A 13,250-nucleotide genomic window follows, 5' to 3' on the forward strand; every position below is an offset into this window, starting at 1 on the left:
TACCTATCTGTAATTGTATGGGAATTTATTTTCTGGAAATCAACAACCATCCGTCTATCCATCTCTTGGGTCTGCCTTGGTCATCGGTGCCCTTTTTAGGAACAGTCCATATAGGAGAATTATAAGGGCTTTTGCTTGGTTGAATAATTCCTTCTTTAAGTAATTTATTTATTTCACTTTTCACAAACTCATGGTCTGCCATAGGTAAGGGTATTGCTTAGGCCATATGGGGTCATCCGACTGAGTTCTAATTGAAGCTTGAATTGTTGTTGTGAATGGTAAAGATTCACTTATATAATCGTTTCTTTGAATAATTTGACAAATTTCCTTATTATATCTTTCATCATCTAAGGTGTAATTAATTTTTTGTTCTTTAAACTTCATTTTATATTTCAGGCTATAATCAAACAAATTTACTTCTGCTTTTATTACACGTATCCCTTGTTCACCTAAAATCATATCGTAGTCATTTAGTTCATCAATTTCATAGCAAGATAAGTGGTGTCCGATCAGTGTGATAACTTTTTTGATTTTATTACTGCGTTTCCATGCAATATTTTTGTGTACGTTGGCTTTCTTTGGACAGATTTCCCTATATCACAATTGAAATTAATATAATTATTTGTGGCTCCTGTATCTACTAAAACTGTTACTGGTTTGCCAGTCATACTGCATTTTGCTACCATATATGGCAAACCTTTTACACGCCTAAAAAAGTTCTTCCTGTTTCAAATTTGTCCTCACAATTGTCCAGATTTTGTACTCTATTTTCTTCCTCGACTGTATTATTTATCCTCTGTAATTTTTGAGGATTTATATTTTGGTTTAATGACACTCTTTCTCTCTTAAATGGGTTATTATATTTATGTGTATTCCGAACGAATTCTCTTGAGTTGTCGACTTCCATGGGGACTGGTCTCTGCGGCAGCTTCTGGCGCTGGAATCGCTGATTATGCCCGTATACCTGTATCCCTGGCTTATATCGATTTTGTCTGTCTTCGTATCGTGGTGTTGGACTATTTTCGGAATAATGATGACGTGCTGGATTTGATCGCGGCTGTACATCAAATTTGTTGATTAACATTGTCGCGATATATTGTACATGCAATGGCGTAGGCTGTCTCCAAATCTTTTGGGTTATTGCTGTACAATGTTCCGCTAGTGTATTTGCTGTTTAGTCCTAGTATAAAGGTACGCAAAGCTTCTTCGTTAGCATATTCTAACATTGCTGCATTGCTTTGGCTGGCAGACATCTCGATTTTAGACAAGGCTAAATTTAGTGCCTTGCTAACCTCACTGTGGAATTCGGACAATGTACGTCTTCCTTGAAATATTCTCTTCATATCGTCTAGTAGGACATATAACGGACGCTGATCTGCATGTGTATGTATAATCTAGTCGGTTGATTATGGAGTAGAAATTTAATCTGGTATTGTGGTTTGTTAGTATATCAGCTGCCAACCCAATAATCTTCGTGCGTACTATTCCCAATGCCGAGTAATAACGAGGGTGTTGAATAAACTGTTTAATGGACTCCATAAATGTCCAGTCTTGGTTTCTCCGGGAGCGATATTGCGTTTTATCGCCATCAAATTTTGGTAGCGCTTTAAATAACTCCGGGTCAATAGGTTAATGCTAAACGTACCTCTTCATGTTGAGTTACCGGAGTTAATTGTTGAAATGATTCTCTTGTGGTGGTTTCAATCTTTTGCACGTTTATTGTTAATGCAGTTATTTGGGCTTTCAGGGCTGCTATTTCGGCCTCCATCTCGTTTTCTATATTCCGATGACTGTCGTAGGTATGTTTTTTTTACCTAGCCGTAAGGCTTTATTAAAGGGATCCAGTTTTTTCTGATACGGATAGGCTTCACTTTTGTAACTTTGGTTTAAATTTTTCAGAAACCGTTTTTGTCTTTCTTCAAGACCGTGGATTAAAGCAGAGTCATTAGTGCCGTTTGTCGTATCGCTGTAGTCGTATCCCTAACGTAACCCTATACGATACATTGTGATCGATTAAGGGTGCGTGAAATCGTGAAAATTTCATAAATATGAAGAAAACGCAAAAAATTAAAAACATATTCCACAAAAAATAAGTCTCTTACTTATAACGTATCCAAAACAATGAATAAAATCTACAAAGAGTTATTAAATTCACCAACTCAAATATTTTTAGGTTATGGATATGGCGAAAAACCAAAACCCAATTGGTTGGCTAAGATAAGGTTACGACCTTAGCGTTACGATATGGCACCAATAATCGATTACATTGATTCTCATAAGGTTGGTCGAATGCTGTTATTAGGTTACCGATACGGTTACCGTTAACGCACCAATGTCTGCAGCTTTAAGGCTAAGAATGCAAAGCTCATAACCGCGCTGAAGTCATCACTCGACGAAGGCCATCGTTTGCGTGCTCAAATTAGCGATTGGCCAGAGCTTCGCTCCGTTTTTAAAAAACTTTTTGATAACAACACTGCTGCAGTGAATGAAGTGAGAGTATGGAGAGAAGATTTTGCGAAGTTTTATGTTAAGCAGCCATTGCCCTTGACCAGCTTTCGTTTTCGTTCTTTGTCTGATACTCATGTTCATGGCGCTTCATCAACACCTTCTAATCAGTGTTGCCAGAAAAAAAAATTCTTTGGGGCTCCATTCTAGAAATAAAAGGGCTAGAAAGAGCTAAATTTCCTCAAGAAAATCCAAACCCCATTGAAAAAAGAGCTAAAGGTATATGTATATATTTCAATGTAAGTTTTCACATTTATTTCAAATCAAACTTAAACAAAGTCGCAAAAAAAAATAAAAATAAGGTACAAAAGAGGTACATAAATAATACTGTTTTTATAGTTCAATTTATATTTTTTAATAACATAAATACGATTTTTTAACTTTTGTTTTGCCATTTGGCGGTAAGGTATCGTTAAAAACTAAGAAGTATTTTTCACACTACTACAATGACGGCACGGCTATAGGTTCGCCAAAAATATGACTTGCCAAAATGTTGGCCGATGAAAATTTATTTAAACTTCTTCCAATTTTTCTATTAAATTTTTAACATAATACGGGTGAACGAATCACCATTAAAATACACGTGTGCGATATTCAAGTTTATGTTGGGACGAGATATATTTGAAGGGCCTTAGACTTCAAAATCTATGATTTCGTCCTCAAAAGATGAATTATTATTTTTGTTACAGTCATAAATATTTTTTGTGTTCATTAATTATAAGAAATTCTTATTTATTTCAAAGTCATGACAGCATTTATTCCGCCGTTTAAGACCACTTCTTATTGTCAGGAGCGAATTCTACATAACTAAACTCATTTTGCTTCTGTGTTTGCTTTAAACAAACTCATGTTTGAAAACGTTCTTGCAACTTCAGCATTACTTAGTGGCAGCACAAAATGGAAAAGATTTTGGAATTATAGTCACATTTTTCCAATTTTGGAGATAGATATAGATATTTTTTCAGTATTCATCAAAGGTATAATGAAAATAAGGTACGGGAGACAAAAATTTATTATAATCTGAAGTTAAAGGGTCCTAAACCTTAGAAGGTGACACTATGCTATTGCACAAGCTGGAAAGAAAATATACAACCTCATTACACAGTTTATCGATTAAAGTTTTTGTTATCACTTGAGTACCGAGTTGCCACATCACACATAACGAAACAAATAAAATAAAACTTCGACACATAAAACTCATAAAACACATTACAAATTTCACAACACGTATTGCCGAAATGGATTTGGAGCCAAAAAGGGGCAAAGATTTTAAAAAGGGCCAAAAAAAGAGCTACGGGCTAAACCGGATTTTCTGGAGATAAACGCAAAAAAAGGGCTAGATCTGGCTCCAAAAACACCAAAATGGCAACACTGCTTCTAATATACATACATCATTAAATAATAATGAGATAAAATCTGCTTCTGTATCTAAATCAGGGATAAGCAGAATTCAAACAGTGGCTGTGTGAGTAAAACTAAAATCATCTTATTGGTGGTGGTTTAGTTGTTCATGAAAAAGCAATGAGGTAGGACGTATGCACGCGTGTTTGTTAACACACAAAAAGTAATTCGTAAATATGTCATATAAATACTACTTAATTGCTTGAGTTTAAAGACAAATTTTAGCAAAATAAATTGTTAACATTAAACATTGAAAACATTCTGCGCATGAGCGGTTGTTTGCGGTTGTGAGCGGTTGTTTTCGTGAATGCGCAAATATACACTAGCCTCACCCGATGTTGCTACTCTGCTTGTTCAGCGACATAGATTAGATTAATACGAATCTTTTGTTTACGCTCTAATATTTTCGCTCTCACGAGGGATTTATCTTCTAGTTGTTGCTGGCAACAATCACAGATAAATCCCTCGCGCCACCTGAAGCGGGTGCCAGAACAAAAAATGTGCCAGCCAAAACGAAAAACGTGCCAAAAATTTTGGTAAACTTTAGTTTGACCTACAACTGTAGAATAGCGTTCAAAAATTATGGGAAAAAGGAAAAAATACTTGTTTTAGTGTAAGTATTATTAGTTCGAAGGCCGAGGGTAAATATTATTTCCCATTCAAAAATTATCACTAAAAACAGGTTTTGTAAATATGAATTCCCGATGCAACCAGTCCATTTTGATCACAGAACCTGGAACGCCAGACATGTCCTATCCATTAAATAATGTTAACTATTATATCATAGGTCCGATTTACTGAAATTTCAAAAGAATATATGGTTTTCACTGCGAGTTAAATGCGTTACAATATTTGACTAATTAATTTAATCGAAATGTTAGTTTTACTTAGATTTGTTTATATTTAACTCTAACTAGTCGTATTATTGTAAAATAACTTTAAGGAAATAAATATTTTACGACTATCATTTTATTAAATGATTGAAACTATAATCGCCGAAATGTATGTCAAAAATCCCCATTTTCAGATCTATTCATTTTTGTTTGGAGTGGCATCATTGTTAAATGTTATAAAAAATGTGCATTTTGACAGCGCTCTCTCGAAACAAAGAGTTGCAAATCCATTCATCTATGTTCAGCCGTTTAAGACCACTTCTTATTGTCAGGAGCGAATTCTACATAACTAAACTCATTTTGCTTCTGTGTTTGCTTTAAACAAACTCATGTTTGAAAACGTTCTTGCAACTTCAGCATTACTTAGTGGCAGCACAAAATGGAAAAGATTTTGGAATTATAGTCACATTTTTCCAATTTTGGAGATAGATATAGATATTTTTTCAGTATTCATCAAAGGTATAATGAAAATAAGGTACGGGAGACAAAAATATATTATAATCTGAAGTTAAAGGGTCCTAAACCTTAGAAGGTGACACTATGCTATTGCACAAGCTGGAAAGAAAATATACAACCTCATTACACAGTTTATCGATTAAAGTTTTTGTTATCACTTGAGTACCGAGTTGCCACATCACACATAACGAAACAAATAAAATAAAACTTCGACACATAAAACTCATAAAACACATTACAAATTTCACAACACGTATTGCCGAAATGGATTTGGAGCCAAAAAGGGGCAAAGATTTTAAAAAGGGCCAAAAAAAGAGCTACGGGCTAAACCGGATTTTCTGGAGATAAACGCAAAAAAAGGGCTAGATCTGGCTCCAAAAACACCAAAATGGCAACACTGCTTCTAATATACATACATCATTAAATAATAATGAGATAAAATCTGCTTCTGTATCTAAATCAGGGATAAGCAGAATTCAAACAGTGGCTGTGTGAGTAAAACTAAAATCATCTTATTGGTGGTGGTTTAGTTGTTCATGAAAAAGCAATGAGGTAGGACGTATGCACGCGTGTTTGTTAACACACAAAAAGTAATTCGTAAATATGTCATATAAATACTACTTAATTGCTTGAGTTTAAAGACAAATTTTAGCAAAATAAATTGTTAACATTAAACATTGAAAACATTCTGCGCATGAGCGGTTGTTTGCGGTTGTGAGCGGTTGTTTTCGTGAATGCGCAAATATACACTAGCCTCACCCGATGTTGCTACTCTGCTTGTTCAGCGACATAGATTAGATTAATACGAATCTTTTGTTTACGCTCTAATATTTTCGCTCTCACGAGGGATTTATCTTCTAGTTGTTGCTGGCAACAATCACAGATAAATCCCTCGCGCCACCTGAAGCGGGTGCCAGAACAAAAAATGTGCCAGCCAAAACGAAAAACGTGCCAAAAATTTTGGTAAACTTTAGTTTGACCTACAACTGTAGAATAGCGTTCAAAAATTATGGGAAAAAGGAAAAAATACTTGTTTTAGTGTAAGTATTATTAGTTCGAAGGCCGAGGGTAAATATTATTTCCCATTCAAAAATTATCACTAAAAACAGGTTTTGTAAATATGAATTCCCGATGCAACCAGTCCATTTTGATCACAGAACCTGGAACGCCAGACATGTCCTATCCATTAAATAATGTTAACTATTATATCATAGGTCCGATTTACTGAAATTTCAAAAGAATATATGGTTTTCACTGCGAGTTAAATGCGTTACAATATTTGACTAATTAATTTAATCGAAATGTTAGTTTTACTTAGATTTGTTTATATTTAACTCTAACTAGTCGTATTATTGTAAAATAACTTTAAGGAAATAAATATTTTACGACTATCATTTTATTAAATGATTGAAACTATAATCGCCGAAATGTATGTCAAAAATCCCCATTTTCAGATCTATTCATTTTTGTTTGGAGTGGCATCATTGTTAAATGTTATAAAAAATGTGCATTTTGACAGCGCTCTCTCGAAACAAAGAGTTGCAAATCCATTCATCTATGTTCAGCGACAACTAAAGACGAAAGAGAATAATAATACACGTGAAGCGGCGCCAATAATTATTCAACTAAATGGTGACCATTGGCTTAGCGCCATCAACGCTGCTGGTCGACGCTTTAGATCAATGTTCAAAATTTAGTTAAATAATTATTGGCGCCACTTCAAACGTATTATTATTCTCTTTCCTCTTAATTGTCGCTGAACAAGCCACTGTTTACTGTATAGTTTGGCAGCTTAAATTGAGGTTATGTTGCGAATAGAGTGGAAGGCAGAGAAAGAAGGCAGTCGAATGACGTATAATGAAGGAATGATGTTCGGAGTTTTTTCAAAATATGCCCAAAATCCTGAATTAATCGTTGTGGGTTGTATAGCAGCACCAAATCTCCTTCCCGAAAACCTTTCAAATTAATTGCTTTATCATATCTGGCATTCATCTTGTCACTCATAATTATGGTTCGTTGCCTTACAAGATCATGTATTTCCCTCAGCTCTTCCTCCAAGACACCAGTGGATTTCTTGGCATTTCTCTCCGCATTGGCATTTGTTTCAAACTCCAAATCAACTGGTAGTCGAAGGTCATTGCCAAAAATTACTTTTGCGCGAGTTTGGCCCGTTGTCTCATGCACTTCCGATCGGTAAGCCATCAAGAATAATGGTATGCGTGTATCCCACTCTTTATGGATCTTGTCCACTACTTTCCTTAATGCTCCCCCAATGTTCTATTGAATCGTTCTACCATACCATCGGACTGAGGATGCAATGCAGTTGTCCGTGTTTTTCGAATGCCCAATGTTTTACACATTTCTTGGAACACAGCTGATTCAAAATTTCTACCTTGGTCAGAATGTAACTCCATTGGTACGCTATACCTTGCAACCCAATTGTTTATGAACACTTCTGCTACTGTTTCCGCTTCTTGATTTGGGATTGGTTATACCTCTGGCCATTTGCTGAAATAATCCATAACCACCAGCACATATTTTTTTCCTCAGTTGCTAGTAGGAAATGGACTTGCGACATCAAAAGCGATCCTTTCAAATGGCGCACCTTAGTTATATTGCTTCATCTGGCCATGACTTCAGGTTTTGGGCCCTTTCGCTCTGCTGCAAACCTCGCAGTTCGCAATCCACTCAGCGACTGACTGACGGCAACCACCCCAATAGAATCTCTGCTTAATCTTCTCGAGCGTCTTCGTGATTCCCAGATGACCTCCACTTGGACCATTATGTATCTTCTAGCTGACACTTCCTTAGTTGTTCCTTGTCCCATTCATCCGTACACGTTATAGTCATAAGCCGGACATCTATAATGTCTTCTTTAGCCTCGGCCTTTGACCAGTGCTTGCATTCCACACTACATGACCTTCTGGACATTGCATCGGCATTCCCATGGGTACTACCTTTCCGATGTTCAATGAAAAAGTCATAGCTTTGTAGCAGTTGGGGTTAAACGCCTCCTATAGCATATCCTCTCGCATCTGTATCTAGAATAAACGTTGCTCCTGGAATCGGATATGCCAACATTGGGGCAGTGTACAAACGCTCTTTCAATGTTTGGAAACCTACTTCTTGCTCCTTCTTCCATTCAAAAACTTTATTTTTTCTTGTTAGCTGGTAGAGGCTATGGGCTACGCTGGCAAACTTTGGTACAAATCGCCGGTAATGTGTGCACAGCCCAAGGAAACTTCTCAACTCATGCAGATTCTGTGGTCTTGGCCAATCGTTCACTGCTTCTATCCTTTCATTCGCGGTGCAGATGCTCTCCGTCGTTACTTTATGACCCAAGTAACTAACTTGCTTCTTGAACAGAGAAATTTTTTGGGACTAAGTTTCAGAGCAGCACCAGCTATTCTTGGAAAACCTCCTCCAAGTTCTTCAGATGTTCTTCGAAGTTCTTTCCCAATACGATGATGTCGTCTAGGTACACTGAGCATGTTTTCCCGTGTAGTCCTTTCAGTGCCTGATTCATGAGTCTTTCAAAAGTACCTGGTGCATTACATAGTCCAAAATGCATCACTATAAATTGCCAAAGACCATCACCAACACTGGAGGCTATTTTCTCTTTGTCTCCCTCCTTAACTTCTACTTGCCAGTAGCCGCTTTTCAAGTCCAGTGTGGAAAACCATTTTGTACCAGATAACGAGTCCAGAGTATCGTCAATCCTTGGCAATGGGCAGCTATCCTTTTTCGTGACGTCGTTCAGCTTGCGGTAGTCCACGCAAAACCTCATTTTTCCATCCTTCTTCTTCACAAGTACCACCGGTGAGCTCCATGGACTAACTGATGGTTCGATTACGCCGCTGTCGCTCATTTCTTATATGATTTGACTCACCACTTCCCGCTTCGCCAGTGGAACACTACGTGGAGCTTGACGGATCCGACTCGCATCTCCAGTTTCAATTTGATGTTTCACAACTTTGGTGCGGCCTGGTTTGGAACCATCCTGGTCAAATATATTAGCGTACTTTATGAGCAGTTGTTTTACCTTACTCTGATAGTCCTCCTCTAATCCCTCCGTCCATGCCATGATGTCATCTTAAAGATCAATATTGCTAGTTGAAACTTCTTCCTGGAGCTGTTCACAATTGATTACCACTTCAGCCTCTTGGCATCTTCCCCATATTTCCTCGGGTCAGTTTGAGTGGTGACTTGAACTCATTGAGTACTTTTGCCGGGATACGTCCATCTTGTTTTGTTATAGCCAGGGTTTTTCCTACAAGTACGTTCGGAGTTGATTAGTTTGCTGCTTCGAAACCCCAGTGTTTGTTTGTCCCACAGTCTCCATCAACTTTTGCCTAGGGAAGGCTTCTGATTTTGGTGGTATTTGCTGACTCTCTTCCACCAGCACTCGCTTACTGCTGTAGTCTCTCTCGTAGCCGAAATTAAGTTGCACATCCATGTTCTTATATCGCATTGTCTTACTTTGCGTGTCGATCTTGATGCCTGGGTCGAGTAAGGAGTCCACTCAAATTATGGTTTCATCAGCAATCCCTGCCACTATAAAATTGTGTACTACCGTGACGTTCCCAATTGCGACTTCACATGATACCTCTCCTAGAACCGTGGTGTCTTCTCCAGTGGCTGTACGCAATCTTGCTCCATACAATGTTCTTATCTTCTTGTTGACTAAATCCGCTCGAATGAAGAAATGAGATGCACTCGTGTCTACAATCAGCAGACGTTCCTTTTCATCCACATGTCCTCCGACAGTAATATTGTTTGACCTTCTTCCAATTTGTGAGATAGAGATTATGGGGCATTCAATTGCGAGAGCTAGCTATTGCCCCTTGCGGCTGACTCACTTTAGTTTCACGATTGAGTAGATTTAGAGGTTTGCTCATCTCCTTCAGCTCTGCGTTTAGGACCACCCACATTGTTGTAATTGTTAGGGTTGGTGTTGCAATAACGCGCAATGTGCTCTGGCTTTCCACACTTAAAGCATTTAACTGCATCATTATTGTTCTGCTGCGTACCCTTCAATGCTTCCAAAATTGTGTCTACCCACTCTGGTCTTTCTATTTACACACGATGGGCCTTATATGCTGGTTTACTCAATAGGGAGGCAGTTTCCTGAGTCAATGCATGTGATACCGTTTCTGCGAATGTAGATCTTGAGTTTGCATATGTCGCTCGCTTCGTTTCCACGTCCCGTATGCCATTTATAATAAAATAAATTTTTTTTTAATTTATAATACTCTGGATTTTTACCCTCTCGGTGTATTCCACGGGTGCGTCCGCATTTGCCCAATTGAGCCAACCTTTCAACATCCAAAGCAAACTCTTGCAAAGTTTTATTAGCTTTTTGCCAAGTTTTTGCAACTCAATTTAGTTTGGTATATCTGTTTCCTGTGTTCGCTTCCGTATCGCCGCTCTAGAGCGCTCATCAATGCTTCATAGTTGTTCCGTTCGTACCCTGGAATTGTCTGCAAGATTTCAGCTGCAGGCCCTTTCAATGCCACGACCAGTGCAGCAACTTTATCTTCAGCATTCCAGTTGTTCACTGCTGCGGTCTTCTCGGATTGTAGCTTAAAGACCTGCAAAGGAACAAAACCGTCAAAAGATTGAGTTTTTACCTTCGTATTACTCGCTGAAGCAGCCGGGCGATTAGGTTGCAACTGCTCGATACGTCTTCTCAAAGCATCCACCTCGGCCTCGATTTTTTCCTCAAACTGTAAATTTGTTGTATCCTGGGCCTCCAGCTTCGATAATACCCTTATCTCCGGTACCTCCGGCTGCGAGGATATGCGGGTCCGCTGTGCTTTCAATTGCTCAGCCAACTGAGATACCATATATGTCTTCTGTTCTTCCATCTTGGATGTTATACGGTTCTCCTGAGTGTCCAGCTGTGATGACATTTCGGATATACGTGTCTCCTGTGATTCCATCTTGGATGTTATTTGCGTCGACATTTCTGACATGCGTGCCTCCTGTTCTTCCATCTTGAATGTTGCTGTCGATGTTTGTGCAGATATTGCAGCCAATATCACGTTCAAGTCTGTGCTGGTAACTGCCTGCGATGTTTCGTTTTTCTCTTAAATTTGTGTTGTTGTCTCGTCCCCATCAGGATGAAAGACATCATCGTCCACATTAATTCCTTCCGTCTCCGTAGCGTCTCGTAGCCGTGCTTGAAGTTCGATCTTATTGCCGGTTGTATTCAATCCACGGTTCTCCAACTCCTTTTTCAGTTGCTGGATACTTAATTCACTTAACTTTGCCATGTCATTGTTGTCCTGTGGAATTTATTCAACAATTCCTCTTCTGACACCAATTGTAATGAAGTTATAGAAATTCCGCTATTCTGCTTAAGTTCGTATTGCTAAACTGTTGAATAAAACACTCCAATATTCTGTATTACAAAATGGTCTTTATTAGACTACTTTAAGAATACTTCGCAATTAAACTTCACTTCGCAACTGATAGCGTGTTTAAATCAAACTGATTACGGACTACTCAGCTTCTGCTGCTTTTATACTCTCTGCCAAAAGGTCTAGACGTTTCTTCTTCTAGAATCCTCTACCTGGTCCAGCGATACGCGCGTGTATTTGTAGTGTGTAACCATATGCGTATGTATATGTGAGCGAAGTAGCAGCTGATGGTGACATCCGTTTTTGAGTATCTCTCTGCTGCTTGTATGCATGTGTGTACATCAGGCATCTGCATTTAGTGGCGCAATTTTGCACACTCAATTCACACGTATACTTATTCTCTTTAGTTTAGTAGTCACTGAGCACTTGGCGCAGCAACATCGATTGTGTGCGTCGCTCGCAATGTTGACGAATGTTATTAGCAAGCAACAAGCAAAGATCGTTTGTTAATTTTTTTCATTGCGCACAAGCGAAAAATATTTAATGTTGGCCAACCCTTTTGCGCAAATACAATGTATTTAATTGTATAAGCCTTTTACTTCCCATTGTGCGCATTAGAAATATAATAACAAACGATCTTGTCTTGTTGCTTGCTAATAAGCGAATGAACTAAGCAAACCGATGCATGTAGTGATGTGCGCGATTATCGCGGTCTCACTAACACATCTGCATTTCCAATTTGCCGACGCCTGGTGTACAAGATGATTAATGTGTTGATTAGCTTGCTTAAATGCTGTTGTACCTTTATTTAATAACCTTAGAGATGGTAATATTCGTCACAATAACAACATGATTTTTATTTTTACGATTTATTCCTCAATGAAAAAAAATAAAGTACGTATAAATTTAGTCATTAATCAAGTTTTTTACTTCTTACTTTGTGTTAAAAAATAACTCTGTGTTAAAAATAGCAGAACTAAAATCTTTATGTCATACTACTTTTATATAATAAAAATGATTTTATGCATGCAAGAATTTTATACCTATGCATTATATCTTAAATTTTCTCTAAATTTTCGTTTTGGTGCCGGCTAATTTTTGCTTTCCGTATGAATAACTTTCTTGTGCTACATAAGATAACAATTCCAGGGGCCGTTTTCAACATCTTCGGTAAAGCTAATAAGCACTATTTGAAAAAAATCGTTCAGTTATTCAAATAAAGTGTCACTTTGAAATAACGGACGTTGAAAGTTTCTCTGTGACAATGAACGCAAAAGAAAGTGTCACAATTTGAAAATTTATTGGGGACTGCACTGCGACCAGTGGTCTATTGTGCCCTCATAAGATTGCGTCGCGTTCCAGGAAGATATGCTCCGCCGTCTCCGCTGATCGATCACGAAATCGACATGAATACAAAATTATGTTTTTTATTTAGTTGAACGGCGATAGAAAGTCGGTTTTTGTTTTTCTAAAATGCAAGAAACTTCAAGAAGAACGTAAGTTTTGAATTACTTGTGCGTTGCTTTGACGTTGGTGTTGCGTTGCGTATGGATTGAAGCAATTAAAGCGCGTGTGTTCAAAGTCAGATGTAGACGCAACGCAATGCGAAAATGATGCAAAAGTTACCTTAAGC

The 13,250-nt window shown here is 37.9% G+C and overlaps 1 protein-coding gene across 2 annotated transcripts in view; it reads right to left on the minus strand.

Annotated features, from left to right (window-relative positions):
• Positions 1-13,250, minus strand: part of LOC137233596 (IQ and AAA domain-containing protein 1-like) — a 535,768-nt gene that overhangs the window by 167,866 nt on the left and 354,652 nt on the right. The gene's annotated exons all lie outside the window — the stretch shown is intronic.

The sequence above is a fragment of the Eurosta solidaginis genome, chromosome 5 (genome assembly GCF_040869045.1).
Source record: "Eurosta solidaginis isolate ZX-2024a chromosome 5, ASM4086904v1, whole genome shotgun sequence".
Lineage (NCBI taxonomy): Eukaryota > Metazoa > Arthropoda > Insecta > Diptera > Tephritidae > Eurosta > Eurosta solidaginis.